The sequence below is a fragment of the Dipodomys spectabilis genome, unplaced genomic scaffold (genome assembly GCF_019054845.1).
Source record: "Dipodomys spectabilis isolate Male_0828 unplaced genomic scaffold, ASM1905484v1 ptg000309l, whole genome shotgun sequence".
Classification (NCBI taxonomy): domain Eukaryota; kingdom Metazoa; phylum Chordata; class Mammalia; order Rodentia; family Heteromyidae; genus Dipodomys; species Dipodomys spectabilis.
The window spans coordinates 422,020-445,443 of NW_024870986.1; the positions used below are offsets into that span (position 1 = coordinate 422,020).

At 37.7% G+C, this 23,424-nt stretch overlaps 1 pseudogene; it reads left to right on the forward strand.

Annotated features, from left to right (window-relative positions):
• Positions 1-8,018: 8,018 nt before the first annotated feature.
• LOC122127744 lies at positions 8,019-8,118 on the forward strand (annotated as a pseudogene).
• Positions 8,119-23,424: the final 15,306 nt, after the last annotated feature.

Genomic DNA, 23,424 nt, shown 5'->3' on the forward strand with positions numbered 1-23,424 from the left:
TGTTTTGAGTAGTGAAGTTTCCAGTTGAAATGCAACTAATATATAATCCTCAGTTGTGTTTTAAATCTCTCTTCATTACAGAATATTCTTAGATGCAAAATAGCTCATGATTCCCATCCAAAATTTGAAAAAGTAAGTAAGCGTCATTCTGTTGGATGCCAAAGAAATGATGAAGTTTTACAAAACTTAAGCCCAGAGAAATAGCACAGTTCTTCTAATGTAGGACTTTGTGGACCTTGCAAAATTAGAATTTAGATTCAAAATAAATTGTTTCTTTTTGTAGTTCCATATTCTATTGGATACTACAAAATTCTTTTTAAGTAGAGGTTTTAACTGACAAATTCACAAATGATTCTGGCATTCAATTTGCCTAGAATATTCTTTCAAGAGAGTTATAATTAGAACTTAGTTAATAGATCATTCCAACAGTTCATGTATAAAATGATAATGTGAATAATCTAGACAGAGTTGCCAACGAATGGATGATATTAATTTATAAATAAAAAAAACACTTTTTGAGGGTTTGGTATAACATGGTATGAAGAGAATAATTGTGTGACATCTTCTTTCTTCTACTTATATGTTACACTGGAAGCAATTTCCTTAATTATGTGCCTCTGTATACAATGAGAAAATTGCTAGATTTGGGTTAATTTTTAGTTTTTTTGGGGGGGGCTTCAGGTCGTGAGGCCTGAACTCTGGGCCTGGATGCTGTCCCTCAGCTCTCCAGCTCAAGGCTAGCACTCTACCACTTAAGCCACAGCGTCCCTTCCGGCTTTATTTCTTTTTGCTTATGTGGTGCTGAGGAATCGAACCCAGGGCCTCATGCATGCAAGGCAATTGCTCTACCACTGAGCCACCTTCACAGCCCAATTTTTGTTTTTGTTTTATTGGACTTTAACTCTGGGCCTTGACAGTGTCTCTGAGCTCAAGGCTCCTGCCCTACCACTTCAACCTGTGCCACTTGTGTCTGGCTTTTTCTGAGAAGTTTATTGGAGATAAGATTCTAAGGGACCTTCCTGCCTGGATGGCCTTTGAACCATAATCATCTGATCTTAGTATCCTGAATATCTATGATAGTTAAAAAGTATAAATATAAATAATATTTGCAAGAGTTCTGATCTCAAGAATACCACTGGGGGAAAATTGATGCAACTGAGTTTATTGTGGTGTTCTTTGCAGAACAAGGAAGGCATCACAATACCAGAGATGCAGTATTTTTTCACAGTACAGATAAGCTATTCATGATGTGAAATAAGGGAATTTTAAGGTGCACCTTACAAGTTGGAAACTGTTGGGCTAGGATGACTTTATGGCATAAAGCTTGGGATTGCTTACTCTTGAAGAATTATTACAGATGCTTCATAGTTTTATCCTCTACAAGAATGTGGCTATTTTTCTGTTGACTTCTCAATGTGTAACACCCCATTGGAATCTGCATCCATGGCAGAATTATATAACATGAAAACAAGTACTGTTTTGAATCTCTCAGGTATGGAATGTTCAGAATCTGAAAATGAGTAGTTATTAGTCATAGGAATTTTGAAGAACACATATATTCTGTCCTCACAACTTATTTAATTTTAAAAGTTATGGGTTTCCATAGAAGTAAATTGTTTTTGGTTTTATGTGTGTGAAGTGCTAAATTTATTTTTTTCCAAAATATACAAATATATTGTGAAAATATTGTCTAGTTGGATAACATTCAAGTTGACGACCTTCTGATAAAGAAAGGGTAATTAAATTAGATGCCAAATAGTATTGATTTTTTTAATTTTACTATATAAAAAATAATGTTAACTATACCAATACAGTGAAATTTTATTTTATGCAGCTTATTTTTTAAATATAATTTTATTGTCAAAGTGATGTACAGTCGGGTTACAGTGATTGTAAGATAGTGAATACATAACTTTTCAAACTTGTTACCCCCTCCCTCACTTTTCTCACAATTTTCCTTCACCTACGTACCCCCTCACAAGTTGTAATGTATATTTCCAACATATTGTCTTGTGAGTATTGCTAATGCATTGGTTTGACCTTTGTCATTTGTGTCACCATTGTGATGTTCCTCTTCCCTTCCCTAATTAAGGTAAATGTATACACAATACACAGGGTACCAAAATCAAATACAGCAAAGGATAAACCAAAGGGGAAAAACCAAAGAAAATAGAAATCACATAATACATAAAAAACAACAACCGCAAATAAAATTCTCTGATTCCATATCTTGGAGTTCATTTTGTTCAACATCAGCTTATATGGTCATATATATGCATAACGAAGCCACTGGAAAATAATAGTTGCATGGACACTATATCGTGAAAACAACATGTTAACTGTTTTTGATGGTAAAGGTGGAATTAGGATTGGTGAATTTGCGGTTTTGATAAAGGAATTTCAAAAGAGTTTTAAAAATATGACACATAAATTTTAATTGTTCAAACTTTTAAACAACGTAGCCTATTAAGAAAATTTAAAATTGCCTGGGAAAATAGGCTTTCATGCAAAGAAATCCATGGAGACTTAGTGGAAAGGGAGCAATGTGAGTGAAGATGGCTCATTTTCACACTAAACAAACAAACCTCAGAAACCTTGCTGTAAATCCTGTAGCTTTCCTTGAAAACTGTCCTTACCCAGGAAATATTCTCTCACTGTGTGAAATGAGGTTATAGTGCAATTTAATTCAAATTTCTTAAAAAAAAAAGACATCAAAATTTGTGAATTGACCTTTAATTACCAAACAGTAATCCTCTGAAAAAGATAATTTGGGTCAAAATATTTAGGGAGAAAGTGCCCTCCACAATGAAAAAAGCTATTGGGTTTACACTTTTTGTTTGTAATACTTTCCACAATTTCTTTGCACGTGAATCGTTGAAACACAGAAAAAATTCTGATTGGATACTTCAAACCAGTGATTTCACATTTCTAAGTGGCTCACAAATATAAATCCTTATTAAAATGAGATAGTGAATACTTCTCTTATTACATAAGCCAAAAAGTTTTGGGATCAGAAAAGAATTGACCACATGGAAAAAGTAAGAAAAGAGTGTTCTTAGAAGCCCTAGCTAAGCAAATTGGCTTCAACAGTGGAGGCAGGCCAAAACTTTTTGATATAGATTGTAATATTTTTGCTACCTAAAGTGATTTTACAGATTTGGCTCACTACAATGCAGAACTGATTGAATGAAGACATGAAAATAAATCCCACATCCAATGGAGGCAACTTAAAAGAGTTTTAAAGGAGAAACCATGAAGATGTAGCAGTGGGGGAGGTCTTAGAGTCCTTCACCTTCACTAGACTTTGAGCCAAGAAGCTGTGATTAATCGGAAATCAGGCAAGAGCTAAGAGGAGGACATAGAAATAGGACATAGAAGCATTGTCCTTTGTAACAGACACTGTCATCCAAGGTATGGGTGCTTTAACTTTATTCTCTTCCATATATCTTGTTGACCAAATGCAAGACTAAGAGAAAAATAATCTATTGAAATAATTTTGCAAAGAATAACTTCACTGTTTCTGATATGGTATCTAAGGAGAGTCTTAAGAGAGAAGATAAAAGTGGAGTATTCTGCGGTTTCCTCTAAGCATCTTATTAGCAAAGGATATCTTTGAGGTTAGACGTGATTGAACCAAAAAGTGTTGGAATACTTATGTTTGTGGGCACTTTAGACACAAGAAGACTTTCTTTCTTTTTTTTTTTTTTTGGGTCCGGTCGTGGGACTTGAACTCTGGGCTTGGGCGTTGTCCCTCAGCTCTTCAGCTCAAAGCTAGTGCTCTACCACTTGAGCCACAATGCCACTTCTGGTTTTTTTCTTTTTGCTTATATGGTCCTGAGAAATCGAACTCGGGGCAGCAAGCATGCAAGGCAAGCACTCCACCAATGAGCCACCTTCCCAGCCCGACACAAGAAGACTTTCAAGGCAAAAGAAAAAAAGAAAAACGGATATCCAAACATTTGTGATCACAGTTTCTTGGACTGGTTTTTTTGAAGACAAAGTTTTACATTACAGTTTGTCCTGATTAACATCAATGTTGGGTTCTTATGGCAACCAAATGCAGGGGTGAAGTTTAATGGACTCCCTTGAACAAGTAAACAGCATGATAAAAAAAATTGCAAATAATATTTAGTGAATTACTTTCACCAATTACTTTTCCAGAATAAAGAAGGAAATATATAATTCAAAATTAATTGACTTAAAAGTATGAAGAAAGAGTAGTGAAGAGAGATGAAAGAAAACATAGAGAATTGTTTTCTTTCCAGCGGAGTAATGGGTTCTTGATCTTTTCTCTTGCATTCTATCTTCACAAGCTATCAAGTGTGGCTCAGGAGTGGAGTATCCAGTTCAGAGAGAACTCGCAGAAGGAAGATAACATTTGCAGCAGATATAGGTGATTTATAACCTGAGACAATCTATTTAAATCTGTTCAAATTTCTCCCCTACCCCAAACTGCCCTCTTTTAATAGTTTTGTTTGCTTTTCTTAATACTGCCCTTCATGAACTGCTTAAAATTTTGAGAGGTCATATTCATACTCTCTAGAGATTGCTGTTTGGTTATAATTTTTGTGTGTTTTTTAACTGAATTTCAAAAGGTTGTGCAAGTGTGTTACAATTAAATATGTCCATCTAATTGTCCAATGCTCCTGGATCAGATTTCACTCCTTCTATCATAGTCAACCAACTCCTTCTACAAGATGTATTTCAGATTTACCACTTCCTTATCACTTGTGTACATTGATATTCTAGCTGTGCTTGCCCCTTGTTCCATTTTTCATTCATTCTATGTATTTACAATTATTCCTCTCTAGCTTCAACTTCCTGATAGTCATTCTGTTAAACTCTCTGTTGATAGTTTGAAAGGTTTATATACATTCCATGGAGTTTCAATCCTGCATATACTTGAACTTATGTCAGCTTATATTTCCATAATTCATTCATCTGCAATAATAATTTGCAAGACTGGAGGCGTGAAGCACCTAGACATGATTTAATTCTCATCCATTTAGAAGATTAATCGTTAGTCAACAAGAAAGTTTAAAAATGGTTTAGAATGTATTCCAAACAACCAATTTTTATAAATGGCTTTGTGCAAGGGTGTGTGATTATTTTATTTTACATGGGATAATATTTTGTAGTACATTTAAGTTTTGAAAAAAAGAAAATTAAAATTTACTATTATAGAGGAATATGATAGAAATAGAAGACAGATTTTATGTTTGTCACATCTCTGACGAGTACCCATATTCAAGATTTACTATGTTAGACAGATAGGAAAAACATAAAATAACATATGATAAGGCAACTATTTGTGACTTTTTAAAATGTACCTTATTAAATGATGAAATTTACTTTATTATCTAACGTTTGGGTTTGAAATATGGGAGGCTGATACATTTAACAAATTTGAAAGGCACCTAATGAATAACACAAATGGTGGGTGGTACTATTTCTACAGTTTAATGAATGGTTGAACCTGATTGGCATTAGTGCTGGGTAAGTAAATCAACTCTATTGTACCTCTATTGTAACTCTATTGCCACTAAGTATCATTTATTTGTCAAATGTTATTTTGGCGAATGTGATTTTTTTTTTGGTAGTTCGTGGGGCTTGAACTCTGGGCTTGGGCACTGTCCCTGTGTTCTTCAGCTCAAGGCAAGCACTCTATCACTTGAGCCACAGTGCCACTTCTGATATTCGAGTGGTTTATTGGAGATAAGAGTTTAACGGACTTTCCTGCCTGGGCTGGCTTTGAACCGTGATCCTCAAATCTCAGCCTCCTGAGTATTTAGGATTACATGCGTGAGCCACTAGTACCTGGTTTGCGAATTTGATTTTTCAAAGATTATTTGAAAACGAATACACTTTCAGGAGATTAAATATTTTGAGAATGACAACATTTTTATACCACAGAACCAAGTTTTACTGAAGTACCAGTGTATTTTTTTTTATTGTGAAAATACTGTACAGAGGGGTTTCAATTACGTGGGGAAGATAATGAGTACATTTCTTATCAAGCATTGTAGCCTCCTCCTTTGTTTCCACTTCTCATCCTTTAGCATCCTCCCCCTGCGCCCCGACCCAATCTTCCCTCCCCTCTCCCGCACCCAAGTTGTAAAGTTTGTTTTTGACATGGCAACTTGTACATATCACAGTGTTATCAAGCACTAAGGATATTCTCAATTAATTTTTTTCTGAATTACATTTGACCTCTAATTCAAGTTTTCCTGACCTTTATAGACCAATTGTGAATCTATCCTTCCAGGAGCTATTTTTCAGGCCCACTTATGCTGGACTGAAATCATTCATTAATCATTAGGGAAGGGGTATTAAAAATAGTCTTGTGACACTTTGTGATCTTGTTCACTCCTATGGGCTAGTCATCTGTAAACCGAAAGTTTGAATTGCAGTACTTTCTCATAGATTTTGTGGTCTCATCCTTCATTTTAAGTTGACTTGCATTTCACTATTGCTTACTGCTAATTCCTGCTTCTCAAGGAATTGGGGCCCTGAAATATTATTGGAAATGAGAAATTGACATGGCTCTTCAATTATTTCTGTTGGCATGTTGCCTGGGCCTAGTTGAGAAGTCTTGACCCTGTTATATGATGATGCGGGTAACTGGGACATGGGATCCTAGGACCCATACATCTTGCAGAAGATAATATCTTGTATACATAATATCAGAAAAATTTGGGTATAATCAATAGGTATGCTTCAGAAATATGGAGAAAAAACAGTTTGGAACAAGCGAGTTGAAACAATAAACAGAGCAGCAGAGTAAAATTCCTTATACTTTAGAGGAAATCAACATTTTTTTTTTTTACCATGTGAATTCAGAAGAACAAGAACACTTAGAAGGTATCACAAGTTTATAGTGAAGACATTACATTGATACTTTTTATATTCTAGTTTGTATTCTAAACCTAATTATTTGTATTCTAATTTTCTTTATTGGAATAAATAATTATCAATTTATTTGTCAAATTATCAATTAATTCTACTAAGTTTCACTGTGTGAAATATGAAATCAGCACATATAAATATAAAATATATAACTATATATAATATAATAAAAAGGGCACATGTTTTGCATTGTTCTGTTGTGGTTAGGGTATCAAAGACAACTCTGTTTTAAAGTATTATTGCATTATCTGTACCTCAGTGATAGGTAGAGTTAGACCTAAATCTTTAGCATTTGTAGATTTACAGCCTGGAGGCAAGAGGAAACACTGTGATTAAACATTACCAATTTAAGGCTTAATAATGAGGAGAAACATGGACTTCTCCTGGAGCTATGGAAATATTTGGTGATAGAAAGGCAGTAGTGTAAGTTCCTGCCTGGTTGGAAGGTAGACAGTCCAGACATTAGGAAATCATGCCTATGACGAATTTTTTTCACCTTGGCGTTAGTTACTTTTGAAATGGTAGGTATAATAGACACTTAAATTTTGATAAAATACCTTCTAGTCTGAACAGTTCTGCTGAACTGTTCATCTCTCTATGATCCCTTGTAACTAAGATTAGTTTTGTTCCAGTAAGACAATCTATGCTGTCAGGGTAGGATATTCTGGTTGGTCTGTTCCTACATAGAAGAAGGATAAAAGGTCAGGTAGAAATTTGTGCCAGTAAGACCTCATTTGGAAAATTTAAGCTGAAGAAGTTTAGAAGTAGCTCTTAAGCAAGGCTTACGTTGAATCTATTAGCTCCACAAAGCTAACTCAGTTACATAAATAAGAACTTGAAAAAGCCATCACCTTAGGACCTAGCTATAAGTGCTTCAAAGTATGATCAAATCTAAAATGAAAAAGCCTTAAAATTGTCATTGACAAAAAAACGCAAATGTGAGCAATCGACCGAACAATGTAATTTTTTTTCCACTATACACATTATTTTAGGGAAATAAGATCAATAGTATTGTTAGGAACAATAAGGTTTCCTTGCTACAAATAGGCACCCAAGGATATAAGCCTGTATAAAGATTGCATCATTAACTACTTAAATTTAGAGGATACTACATGCTTCAGCAGCACGTATGCCCAAATTACAACAATACAGAGATTAACATAACACTTGCACAAGGATAATATGAAAATTTGTGAAGTATTCCATATTTTCCATTGTTCAGTTGCAGAAATGAAAAACAGTTATTAAAAGGTTAATTACAAAATTACAAGTGTAACAATATATGCAAGTGTTAGAATTAAACGTTAGTTTGACATCAGTGTATTAAATCTTCACCTTAGAAAGGCCTTTACATAGAACTTCACAAAACTTTTGAAATTAGTTAACATTATCATTTTATCCCAAAGAAACAAACTACTATAAGAACCTAGAAAAAGGGGCTGGGAAGGTGGCTCAGTGGTAGAGCGCTTGCCTTGCATGCTTGAGGCCCTGGGTTCGATATCTCAGCACCACATACGCAAAAAGAAAAAAGTCAGAAGTAGCTCTGTGGCTCAAGTGGTAAAGCGCTAGCCTTGAGCTGAAGAGCTGAGGGTCAGCTTTCAGAGTTCAGAGGCCCAGAGTTCAGGCCCATGACTGGACCAAAAAAAAAAAAAGAACCTAGAAAATATAATCTTAAATTTTCTATACGAAATGCAATCTGAAAGGACACATTTATTAATAAATAACATATTATAAAACAATGTTGAATTCAAAGTATATCTAGGAAAGAATTAAATAGATTATGGATATTATGCAAACACAGAATATAGAATATTTTAAAATATTCTTTTTTCAGTCAAGAACCAGAAATATCTTTAGCTTCTGTACCACTCATTTCAACAGATAGGATCAAATTATTTCTGATTAAAAAATCACAAACTCTGCAGAAATCATTATAGATGTACACAAACAACTCAAATACATTTTGACATCAAAGTCAGGCAATTCAATTGGAAAAATTCCACGGAATTTTTACAGTAAGATATTGCTGTTATTTGGATTGTGAAAATATTTTGTATGGACACAAAGAATGGACCGGCATTTTGATGTTTAAGAAACGTAACTGATATCTTAGCTATGCTAAATAATGCTGCGATAAACATAGTTGTTCTGGTAGCTTTAGTATGGTCTTGTTTGATGCCCCTAAGTAGATGAATGGATTAAGAAAATAGAATTCTATGGAATGGAATTTTATGTCTCCCTCAGAAAGAATGCCATTGCCCCATTTGTAAGGAAATGGAAAGAATTGGAAAACAATATATTAAGTAAAGTAAACCAGGCCCAAAGAAACATAGATCCCATGGTTTCCCTTATTAGCAATAACTAATATATGTCTGAGACAAACAGAAATGGTCAGATAAGTTGATATTAGTTGAATTGAACCCCAAGATAAGGATTCAAATGTTACTTTTTTCTTTCTTGCAATTGTTTCTAACATATTTATAAGATGATATCTTTGCTGCTTTGTATGTCCTTCCACCACCGTAAAACCCCTACTTTAATTTTATTTGATGTTGGTATGATTTGTGGATGGAAGGGAAAAAACAAATTGTTTAAATAGGGATACAGGTTGACCCATTGCAACAATGATATATACAAGACGTCTGGTAGAAAAACGAACTTTACAACTTTGACGGGGGGAGGGGTAGTGAGGGGGGATGGGAGTGGGAGGGAGATGAGAATGTATGGGAAGGGGAAATAAAGGAGGAGGCAACAATGCTTGATAAGAAATGTACTCATTACCTTGCCCATGTAATTTTAACCCCTCTGTATGGTGTTTTCACAGTAAAATAATAAAATTCAACAAAAAAAAAGATAAAAGAAAAGAAACTTAACCGAACCATTACAACTTAATAGAACAATTTGTACAACCTTCCACAACTTCAAAGAGTAGTGATACATGCTTATCCTTTTGGTAATATTAAAGGCAGTTTCTTCCAAGTTTTTCTTCAGACCTGGTTTGATATAATGGTTCAACAGAAGGAGATATAGTGTATCTTTGCTATCTATATTCCCAGCAGCAAGATGCAAGGGAGTCAAGAGGCATTTAGTTTGGGCATTGGTATTTGCATCATGATGAAGTAAGAAAGACGCCACACTGGTATTATTCCACGAGTAAGCATTGCGCAGGGGTATCCAGCCATTAACAATTATTGCATGAATATCTGCTGCTTGAGCCACCAACTCATGGACAATGTCTACATGTCCACTGTAGGCTTCCCGATGAAGAGGGGTATATTCATTGTCATCCCTAGTATTCACATGAGTGGCCTTTATGGAAAGTAGTCACCACACTATAGTAAGCCGATTATTTTCAGCAGCACAAAGAAGAAATTTGCTTGGATCCTACTCCATTTTTTTTTCTTGCAATTGATACAATTTCTCACTTTTTCGTTTTGTTACTCATCTTCATCAGAATTGCCTAACTAGAGTCTTTCAGTGCCAGTGGGAATAAGGTGCCCATGTATTTCCCCAATAGTTCATAATGGTTGAACTTGTGGGAAAAATACAGTGAATTTTCTGCATCTGTTTTTTTCATGATGATTTATTTTCTCTTTTTACATTTTTATTATTCTAAGTCATTCTAACTGGAAAGTAGGGAATTGATGGAGAGCAAAGGAGAGATGTTCCTCCGTATCCAAAGGTACAGACTGAAAATGAGGATCATGTGCAGCTTCTCCCAGTAATGAGAAAATAGAAGGTGGCTCAGTGGTAGAGTGCTTGCCTTGCATGTATGAGCAACGGCAGGTCATGTCCACTTTGTAGCCTTGTCATTCAGACCCACGGTGCAAAGAAAAAGACATAATACCCCAGCCCTCTGAAGCTCGCCACTTTTTGTGGTATCCTACTTTTTTTTCTTCCTGCAAACCCCCAGGGCCTAGGATCCCAGGATGGGCTATGGGTCCAGAGACTGCACCACAGCCTAGGGTGATGGAAGCTGAGTCAGCATAGCCACAACCTGAATTCAAGCCCCGTGGTTAAAAATAAAGAATTAATAAAACAATTAATTAATTATTTAACTAAATTAAAAAGAAATAAAGATCTCTGGTTTGGAATTTCTGCCAGTTTCCTTCCTTAACCTGGAATTTGTACTCAGGGTCTTGGTAAATCTGTAGCAATGTGAGGGAAGGTGCAGCGTTGCCACTACTTGAGTTCAAACCCCGTGCCAGGCCAAAAATAAAAAAAAGTCACTGAGCTCGGCAGGGGGAGTAGTTGTGGAGATGGGAGGGAAGGGAAGGGAGGGGGAAAACAAACAAAAGAGGAGGCAACAATGCTCAATAGGAAATGAACTCATTACCTTGCTCATGTAACTGTGATCCCTCTGTACAACATTTTTGCCATAAAAATGTACAAAAAAAGAAAAAATGTAGTGCTCAGAGAAGCACTTTGGGGATAATGGAAGGATGTCTGAAAAGCTGTATAAAATTCTACACTGCTTTTTTTTTTAAATGCTCTGTATGAAACTGAATGAACATAACTGCTTTCAGTAAAAAAAAAAAAAATTAAGCTACTGTCGTGGAACTGGGGTCAGTATTTCTGTAATTGCTGTGATTTGATCTCACCCTCCAGGTAACTCTTTTGCACCAAGAGTGAAGACGAAGCTTACTGTCTTTGAGGAAAACAAATTCAGGCTAGAGTTCTGAAAGCCCAAATGAATGCCCTGCAATGGAAAATAATATTACTATACATGTGTAATATATGATATATACTTACATATGTATGTTTATTACATATAAATTTTATTATTGATTTTGTATTTTATTTTTTATTTGATTCATTTATTTATTGTTTATTGTATTTAGTATTATTATACACATAATATTTAGTACATGTTTTACATCTATTATAAAATGATTCACAATAATTTAAGACATTGATTCATTTTCATTTATACTTTATTAAGTGTTGAAACATGATACATAATTAAATGGAAGCATTTGTTACAGTCTTCACATGTTTAGAGTCTCGCCCACAGATGAGCTTTGTCTTCTTTATCTTTGGAAACCTTCCTATAGGGATTTCTTTAGATGATTTATAATCAGAGGTCTTTTCTTGAGGATAGGCAAGTTGAGGGATAAAATTTAAGGGTGGGGCTAGAAATGTGACTTAGTGGTAAGGAGCTTGCTCAGCATGCATGAATGCCATGGTTTGAATCCTCAGTGCCACATACTCAGAAAAACCCAGAAGCTGTGGAGTGGCTCAAGTGGTAGAGCTCTAGTCTTGAGATAAAGAAGCTCACAGAGAGTGCCCAGGCCCTAAGATCAAGCCCCAGGATTTTCAAAAATAATAGGCCAGATTCTGGTGCTGACATCTGGAAAACTAGCTTCTCAGGAGACTGGGAGCTGAAGAACACAGTTCAAAGAAAGGCTAAGCAAGGAAAGCCTGTTAGACTCTTATCTCCAATGAACCACCAAAAGACACTGTGGCTCAAGTGGTACTGTTTGCCTTGAGCTGAAGGGCTCAGAGACAGTGCCCAGGCTTGAGTTCGAGACACACAACTGGAAAAATGTGAGGGTTAATCAAAGTACTTTTCCTATTTGCTAATTAAGAGAACATTCTCTGGAAAATGAATGCTGATGTATACCAGAATTGGAGTCAGAGCTCAAGGTTCAAGTTTAGTAGATCCATATGCCCAGTCTCTGAGACTCTAGCATTATAACCTTGTGTGCTACAGGGTTCTGAAAGATCCAATGTTGAAAGGGTTAATATGCTCCCCAAGCCCTTTGTGATAAGCAGTTGACTTGTACTGAAAATGTCATTACAGTTCTGAACCTAGCAGAGAATCAGTAGCTCATGCCCATCACCCTACCTTAGGAGGCTGAGGTCTCAGGATCACAGGGTAAATTCAGCCAGAGTAGGAAAGTCTATGACACTCTGACTTCCACTTCTGAAACCTCAGATGTTCAAGAGCTTCCTGGGTTTCCCTTGGTGATGAGAAGTTACTTGCACTCTAAATGTTCTTAAAGTTCTCAAGCTATAGAAGCAGGAAAGAAACATTATTGACCCATCATGGGTTCAAATGAAGTTCTCAGGGTCAAAGCCATGTTAGCAGGAAGAACTCCATTATATCACTGTATTTGAAGGACAGAAAATAGTTGCAAAAGCCAGGCTAGGTGAAAAGACCAAGGCCTGCAGGATTAGGAGGCAGAATGTACACACTCAACAGGAAAGTGAGCTGCAAAACCACTTCATTAATTCCAGGCACAACCAGCAACGGGGGAGGGGGGACTTCAAACATTTGTTAGAGTTATACCAGGGTCAGGCTTTTCTCAGCCTCTTCAAACAATGACTGATTAACCTTCCTCCCTCAGGTGAAGGGAGCCTCAAACTATCTTTAGGTTACCAACAGAGAGCCAGTTTAGTGTGCGAGTGTTTGTGTGTGTGGGGGGAAGGAACAGAGTTGAAAACCCTGATCTCTGGTTTTAAGGAGTGGGTTTTTCACTCTTTATTTCTCAGATTTGAAGGCCCTTCTTCTACCTCGGTGAGTCCAATCTCCTTCCTTCCTTCTGCACATCATTAATGCCAATCCCCAGTCCAAAGAGAAGCAGGGCCATTTCTCTTCCCTCTCCAAGCACCTGGCTCTTCCCTCTTGGCTCTGGGGCCCTCAGCTGCCTGAGAAGTGGGAGAGAGACAGTCTTCCTGCTCTGTGGTTATGTGAATGCGATGCTGGTATCCTGGCACACTGCAGAAGGCCTCATGACTGCTAATTGTTCCCTTCTTCCCTCTTGACGTCCAAGAACAGATTCATCTATCATGTTTGTATCTATCTATCTATCTATCTATCTATCTATCTATCTATCTATCTATCTATCTATCTATCTATTATCTACCCACCCACCTACCTACCTACCTATCTATCTCTTTGTCAGTTCTCCGTTGAACTCAAGGCCTGGGCACTATATGTAGCACTCTATTACTTGAGCCACAGCACCAATTCTGGCTTTTTCTGTGTATGTCCTACTGAGGAATCGAACCCAGGGCTTCTTGCATGCTAGGCAAACAGTCTCTCACTAATCCACATTCCCAGCCCTCTCATCTTTTTCTTAATGGTATTTTTTACATAAGTATGCTGCCATTTTTCATCCGCAAGTTAATTTTTCTGAATACCGGTTACTTCTAAGAAACCTGATCTTGTCTTCCCTTGCCTGATTTGTGATTGTTCCTGTGTTGGCCTCATAATAAAATGTAAATAAACCCTGCTGAAAGCCTAAGTGTGCATCATATAAGGACACAGGCCTGACACCCTGGAAGAGAAAAGCTATGGGCCTGAAATCAAGATTAAGATGCAGTTCGTGCAACAGACATCTCTGGAAAATAAATCAGTAAATAAAAGCAGAAGCATAGCATATGGTCTGTTTGCACTCAGGGAGGTAATACACGCATAAGTAGGTAAGGCACTGATACATAACTTGGCCTTCTCCCTTTGAATTTTTTTGTAGTCATCCCAGGGCTTAAACTCAGGGCCCTATACAATCCTGAGTTGTGTTACTCAAGGCTGAGGCTCTACCACCACCACAGCTCCACTTCCAGCCATCTGGTCGATAAAAATTGGACATAAGCACCTCCCAGGCTTTCCAGCCTGCTCTGGCCAATATCTCCTGCTTGGCTTTCTCTCTCAAAGCTGGAGCTCTTCCCTCTAGGCCACTGCTCCACTTCTGGTTTTCTGGTGGTTCATTGGAGAAAAGAGACTCACAACTTCCTGCTCAGGCTGGCTTTGGACAGCGATCTGAGGAAGATTCAAGCAACTTTCCTCAGGGATTCGCCGAGGAACCCCTCTACACAAACCTTTAGTCTAAATCTCGAGAGGTACTGGAGAAAAACAGAAACAGGAAGATGTTTCTAGTGTGTTCTAGATACTTAAGGTTGGAAACACTCATAATTAGTAGGTCATTTTATAGGCAAAAGGAGCAGTGCAGACTGCATGAGGATCATTCCAGCTTTTGTTCCACTCATCCTGAGACAGTAAATTTACTGCAGCTCGATGCTAAGTGACTGAACTGATGTGTCCTGTGGACATTTGCTCCCAAATCCTGGAACACTCATTTCTCACTTTTGGTTGCAAGCCTGTGACCAGAGGAGAAGATGAGGAGAGAAAATCGTTTTCAGAGAAAGCAGCTATAAAGAACATTGGGTAGTTTACTTATAAATTCAAACCAATGGAATGACCCTGTTAAGAAGTCAGCTTGTCCAGAGTAAAAAATGAAGAAGGAAAGAAAGGGAAGAGCCAGTGGCTGCTGACTCTAATCTCAGCTCTGAGGAGGCTGAGATGTAGAGAACCTTAGTTTGAATCCAGCCAGTATTGGAAAGTCCATGACACTGTTATTTCTAAGAGCTCAGAGAAAAGCCCAGATGTGGGGCCTTTAATGCAATACCTGAGCAAAAGCAGCTCAGGAACAATGCCTATGCTCATAATCCAACCCCAGGACCTGCCCCCACAAAAAGGTCCTGTACCTCCATGTGTTTGCGTGTGTATGGATGTTCCTTTAGGTGTAGCTCCAGAGTAGTTATAATGAACAGCACCAAACTAGGAAATTTGTTTATAATACAATGATTTCATAGCATAGAGAGTGCTTTCGAAACAGTGCATGTTCAGGTACTCCCCTTACTGTTCCATGTAGCCTGAGGGTTTCTCTCTACCCCATGCTGTGGGAAGAAGTCTCACTCATTGTCTGAACAGGAAAACAAAAGGCCTTACTCCTGTACAGCGGTGAAACAACTCCCTCTGGGCCAATTAGTGAGTATGAGTGTGGGTAGGCTCTGAAGGCCCACAGAAAAAGGCCTCTTTGTACCCTAAGCTATCTCTCTCCCCAGTTCGCTGTTTTGACAGGATGCCTTCATTTGTGTAACCTCCATTGGCAGGCCAAGTTCCCTGCACTTATCCTGCCTTTGTCAGACTATATTCCAGTGTTCAGATACAGTGCTCAATAAAATTCAGGAGTTCTTCTGGCAGAAAACTAAGATATTGAACCTAATGAAATGTTTAATTGCAGGTGATGATGGGCCTATGATGCGTTTCCTAGGTTTCTGGAAGCTTGGGAAATCCAAGCACATATCACATAACAGAAAGCTTCCTGTCATCTAGGGCTGGTGAAGCTCATCATGTTTTGAAACATTTGACCTCTCCTTGTTGGGCCCTGGGTGGCTAGGTTTGGGTTGAACACAGGGCCTGGGTGCTGAACATGAGCTCAATGGAGAAGCCCAGTGCTTTACCATTCTGTGTCTCAGTTTCACTTCTGGTCTGTGTGTGTGTGTGTGTGTGTGTGTGTGTGTGTGTGCGCGCGCACGCGCATACACCAGTCCTGGAGCTTGAACTCAGCACTGTACTTTGTTTTTCTTGCACAAGGATAGCTCTCTCCCACTTGAACCACGGAGCTAATTCAGGCTTTATTCTAGTGAGGTGGTCCTGAGAAATGAAGCCCAGGGTTTCATATATGCAAAGCACTCTACCCCTAAGGCCCATTCCCAGCCCTCTACTTCAGGTTTGTTAGATTTTTTTCTGCTTTTTTGTTGTTGTTGGTTGTAGGAGATGATGCATGGGCCTGCGTGCTGTCCCTGAGTTCTTTAGCTCAAGTCTAGTGCTATACCACTTGAGCCACAGAGCCACTTCAGGTTTTCTGGTGACCCATAGGAACTAAGTGTCTAAAGGACTTTCCTGCCCCAGACTAGTTTGAACTATGATCCTCAGATCTCATCCTCCTGAGTAGCTAGGATGACAGGCATGAGCCAAAAGTACCAAGCTTCCACTTCAGGTTTCTTAGGGGTCAATTGGACATAATAGTCTCATAGGACCTTTTGTGTCTGGGATAGTTTGGAACCTAGATCCTCAGATCTCAGCTTCCTGAGAAGGCAGCTATCGACCCCTAGGTCATGGCACTCTGCTGCAAGGGGATCCGTGGTTCCACATGGTGGAGTGGTAGCCATGTGCCCAAGAGGTAAGGGTCAGAGCCTAGGCCCTGAGTTCAAGGTCATGACTTAGCCAAAGCAGAACAAAACAATTGTCTTCAGGAGACAACTCACTAGTCTTCAGTAATACATAATTTTGTCCCTGCCATGAAGACATATCTGAGCTCAAACTTCTTGTCTGCATAATCGTCTCAGTATGTAGCTCTTACAAGGACCCAATGAAAGAATGCATCCTGAGAAGGACTCAGCACATGGCACTCTTAGCTTGACTCAGCACACAGCATCCTGTGAAAGACTCAGAACACAGCACCCAATGCAAGACTCAGCACACTGCACACTATGAAAGACTCTGCACATAGCTCCCTGTGCAAGACTCAGCACAGAGCATGCAATGAAGGACTCAGCACATAGATCTATTCCACAAGATGTCATTAGAATTAGGGAAATACTAGAAATATACTGTGACATCATGAATATTGTGACATCACATTGCTAGATGTAATGACTGTTGTGTCACATTGTCACATCACAAATCTGTTCTGACTTCATCATATTTGTGCCAACAAATGCCTTTGGAATCCTCACAATCACATTCTAAAATTATATACTCATTTTGAGTTAATGACAATTGAGGTCTGGCATGCCATTGTCACATCAGCAATCTATTGCAACATCACAAAGGTATTTTGAACTCATCACTATTATGGCATCACCAACTAATTGTCACATAACACTCATGACACAATTTGACATCATATTGCAGTTGTAGTATTACTGTACCATCATGCTTTCACAAATCTATTATGCCCTCATCACATCTTAGAAAATTCATGGCCTTTGGGATATCAAGCTCTTTCTATGAACGTGTTTCATTATGAACTTGTAGCAATTGAAATTTGAAATAAGATGTGACATTACAAACTAGTTTTGACATCACTAACCCATTTTTATATCATTAACATTTTGAAAACTGAAATCTGTTAGGAATTTTAGCACTTTTGACAAAAACACATGGCCTTTGTGTCATTACAGTTCATTTGTGTATGTCATTATGATTTCATTCTCATATCCTCACTATAAACTAATGGCAGTTGAGATTTGACATGCCATTTTGACATCACAAACCCTTTGTGACATCATCACCAATTTGACATCAGACTGTCGTTATGACACCATCAGCTCATGGTGACATCACCAAGCTACAGTGACATCATAGCATTGTCATTTTGCTGCCATAGACACACTGTGAAAGTATATCCTGTGATTTCATAATATTTCAAATGTGGCATATCAGTTGATATCAGAAACACATTGTGACCTCATAACCATTGTAACATTATAAACCCTGTGTGACGTCATAACCAGTGTCATATCACATTGTTATTATGACATCTTTAGCTTATGGTGACATCACAAATTGACAATGACATTATAGGATTTGCCATTATGTCATTGTGATATCATAGTCACATTATGAGTGCCTGATCTGTGATTTCATTGTATTTGAAATGTGGCATATGGGTTGATATTAGAAACTCATTTTGATGTCATAACCATTGTCACATCAAAATCCCTTTGTGACATCAATTTGGCAATGTGACATAACAAAGGCAACGTGATGCTACTAAGGCACCGTGATATCACAATGGTCATGAACTCACAATGGGTTTCTGATATCAACCAACATGCCACATTAGAAATAGAATCAAATAACATAATAGGCAAACACAACGTGTATATGACATCAGAATGACAATGTGATGTTACAATGCTATGATGTCATTGTAGTTTTACATGTGAAAATTAGCTGATGGTGTCATAATGGCAACATGATTTCACAATTATGATGATGTCAGAAAAGATTTGTTATGTTTCAATGGTATGTCTGATGTCAGTTGTCATTAGTTCCCCATGAGGATATGGATACAAAAACGTTCTGTGATGTCACAGAGGTCACGTGTGTTTTCAAAGGTGGTAAGAAGTCATAATAGGTTTGTGATGGCAAAATGTGATCCATAATGTCACAATGGGAATGAGATGTCACAATGGAAATGAGATGTCTTATTGGGTTTTTGATGTCACAGTGGTGATGAGGTCACAAAAGTCTTGTGATGTCAGTTTATTTATAATATCAGAATGATATATCCAATTCCAATTACTCATAATTCAATGTGAGAATACCAGGTGATAGAAGAAGCTTCATAGAATGAGGTCATAGCATGTGAAAACCCAATAGGACAGTGATTTTACAATGACAATGTAATGTCTTAACATCATGTTATAATAATGTTTTGAGGTCACAATTGGTGACGCCATATGGATAAGGGGTCTCAATAGATTTGAGATGTCCCAAGGGGTTGGTGATGTCACAATGGCATGTAGGATCTCAATTGTCATTAACTCATCATACATATATGAGTTTGGGAAGGGATTCTGATGGCACCAAAGTATATGTAATCAAAAAGGTGAAGAACTTACAGGTCTGAGATGTCCAAAGTGACACAATCGTTATGATGTCCAGTGCTGTGATATCATGATGTTACATTGGATTTTAGATATCTCATGTCATATCTGAAATATGAGGTCAAACACAGTATTTCAACTGACAAAGGGCCTAAGATATCACAATGGCATGTCACAAAAATTATGAGGAGAGGAGAGGTATTTGATGTCACAGTGGGTTAGTGATATAACAAAAGCAATGTTCTGTGACAAAGAAATTTGATGTCACAAAGGTTATGAGTTCACAATGGTTTCCTGATATCAACTCACATGGCACATTTGAAATTGAATGAAATCAAAGAATAGGCATTCACAATGGGTCTATGACATCCAAATGACAATATAATGTCAAGGCAGCAATGTTTGATAGGATATGTACTCATTACCTCGCTAATGTAACTGCAATCCCTTTGTACACTATACTTACAATAAATAACAGAGAAGAAAATAAAAAGAAAAAATGATATGGTGTCATTGGGGTTTGGTGATGTCACAATGAGATGAAGATGTCATGATGACAATGTGATTTCACAGTCATAATTATTGCTCAAAGTATTTGTGATGATACAATGCTATGTGTGATCACAATTTTCATTAGTTCACTATGAGGATATGGGTACACAAAGGGTCTGTGATGCCACAGAGGTCATGTGTTTTATAAAGGTGCTAAGAGTTCACAATAGCTTTGTGATGTCACAATGTGATTGCAAAGGCACAACAGCAAGGTGATGTCACAATGGGTTTGTGTTGTCACAGTGGTGATGAGACCAAATGAATTTGTGATGTCACTATGAGTTTGTAATATCACAATGACATGTGTAATTTCAATTTCTACTAGTTCACAATGAGGAAACAATTTTGAAGAAAGAAATTTAAGCTCCAAAGACCTTGAGTTTTTAATCATAACTTGTGTGATATGCTGCCTTTAGTAAGCTTATAATGTTTTCAAACTCATAATAATTCTGGTATGACATATGATATTCGAAATTGACTCTGACATCATGAATATTGTGACATCACAATGATAGCTATCAAGACCATGGTATCATATTGTGAACTCACAAATCTGTTAGGACTTCATCACATTTGTGCCAATACATGACTTTGGAGACAACACAGTCCCTTTGTGAACTCATATCTTCATTGTGAATTAATGACATTTGAGATCTGGCATGGCATGGTGACATTTCCAACCAATTGTGACAACACAAACCTATTATAGTAGAAACACATTGTGTTCTAATAGCCATTGTGGTAGCACAATCCCTTTGTGATCCCACATTTTCATTGTGATATCACTAACCCACTGTGAAATTGCAATCCTCTCATACCCAATCCAGGAACGAAATGTGATACCTGAATTCAGTTGACATCTAGATCATGGTGACATCACACTGATAGATGTTATGAGTATTTTGTCACATCCTGACAACACACGCCTGTTAGGACTGCATCACTTTTGAGACAACGCATGCCTTTGGAGACATCACAGTCCCTTTGTGAGCTCATATACTCATTGAGAGTTAATGACAATTGAGATCATATGTGTCATTTTGATAGCACCAACCTATTGTGACCTCAAACACCTCTTGTAAATTCATCACCAGTGTGGCCTCACCAATTGTGATATCAAAACTATATTGTCATCATATTGCAACATCCATTACCATTGTGATATCACTGTTCCATTGTTTTTTCAAAAATCTAGTATGTCTTCATAGCATTTTAGAAAATTCATGGCCTTTTATATTTCATTCTTCTTCTGTGAACTCATATCCTCATTGTGAAATAGTTGCAACTGAAATTGGACATGTGATTATGAGATGTGACTTCACAAAACTATTTGATTTCATCACCAATGTGACATCACAAACCCATTGTGAGCTTTCATTGTCATTTGACATCACTATCACATTGTGACATCCCAAACCTATTAGAACCTCTTAGCACCTTTGAAAAAATACATATACTTTGTGACATCACAATCCCTTTGTGTAACTATACCCTCATTATGAACTGACAATTGATATCAGACATGCCATTGTAACATAACGAACCCTTTGTGACATCACCAATGTGATATAACATTCTCATTATGACAGCATCGACTACTTTTGACATCACAAAACTACAGTGATAAGAGGACACATTTTCATTGTGATGTTATAGACAGAATGTGAATGTCTATTTTTAATCTTTTTGTGTGTGTGTGTGTGGGTCGTGGGTCGTGGAGCTTGAAATCTGAGCTTGGGTGCACTCCATGCTCTTCAGCTCTAGGTGAGCATTCTATCGCTTGAGCCACAGCGCCACTTCTGGTTTTCTAGTGGTTTTTATTGGATATAAGAGTCTCATGGACTTTCCTGCTTGAGCTTGCTTTGAACTGTTATCTTCAGATCACAGCCTCCTGAGTAGCTAGGATTACAGGTGTGAGCCACCAGCGCCCAACTTTTTCATTGTATTTCAAATTTGACATGTGTGTTGATATCAGAAACATAATGTGACCTAATAACCATTGTAGCATTATAAATCAGCAGTGACATCAAATTGTTATTATGACACCATCAGCTCATTATGACATCACCAAATGTGGCAGGTGAGTTGATATCAGAAATACATTGTGAGGGCTTGGAAGGTGGCTCAGTGGTAGAGCGTTTGCCTTGCATGCTCAAGACCCTGGGTTCGATTCCGCAGCACCACATAAGCAAAAAGAAAAAAACGGAAGTGGCGCTGTGGCTTAAGTGGTAGAGCGCCAGCCTTGAGCTGAGAGCTGAGGGACAGTGCCCAGGCCCAGAGTTCAGGCCCCACGACCGGACCCAAAAAGAAAAAAAAAAAAAAGAAATGCATTGTGACCACTAACCATTATGATATCACAATACCTTTATGACACCATATTGGCATTATGATATCACTAACCCACTGTGACATCATAAAACTGTCCTATCCTCATAATTTTTTGACATGCTTCCAGTGTGTTATCTTTGGCTTCTCTGAGATCATAAATTGTTTAACTCATAATACTTCAGGTATGACACGTGATATCATAAATCCACTGTGACATCATGACCATTGTGACATCACACTGCCAGATGTCATGACCACTGAGTCGCATTATGACACAATCCTGTTAAAACTCATTAAACTTGTGCCAATATATTCCTTTGGAGAGACAATTAACACTTGTGAACTTATATATTCATTGTCAATTAGAGATCTGGCATGAGACTGTGAGATCACCATCCCATTGTGAAATCGCAAATCTATGTGACCTCCTCACCTGTATGGCATCACCAACTATTTGTGACTTCAAAAAAATACTATCTCATGTAATGGTAACATCACATTGTCAATGGGATTTTCACCATTGCATTTTCACCAATCTATTATTTCCTAGTATTTTACAAAATTCATGGCCTTTCTGGTTTCTAGCTCCTTATGTGAACTCGTATCTTGTGATCTAGTAGAATGAAATTGGACATATAATGGTGATATCACAAATTCATTGTGACATCACTATCCATGTGTGACCTTATCACCAAAGTGATATCACAAACCCTTTGTGACATCACCTTACCACAGTGATATCATGATCACCTTGTGACATCCCAAACCTGTTGTGACCTCTCAGCACCTTTGAAAAAGCACATGGTGTTTGTGACATCACAGTCCCTTTGGATAACCATGTCTTCATTGTGAACAAAGGACAACTGACATCAGGCATCCCATTGTACCATTACAAATGCTTTGTGACATCATCTCGAGTGAGATCACGTTGTTATGATACTGCCCATTGTGACATATCAAAATGACAATGACCTCATAGCATTATGACATCACATTTTCATTGTGAGGTCATAGAGACAATGTGATTAGCTATTCTGTGATTTCTTTCTATCTCAAATGTGGCATATAGGTTGATTTCAGAAACCTATTGTGACCACATCACCATTGTGACGTTACAATCCCTTTGTGAACTCATGTTGACATTGTGATATTATTAATGCAATGTAACATCACAAACCTGTCTTGACCTTACAAATTTTATAATAAGCGACTACCTTGACCTGAGCTGGATGC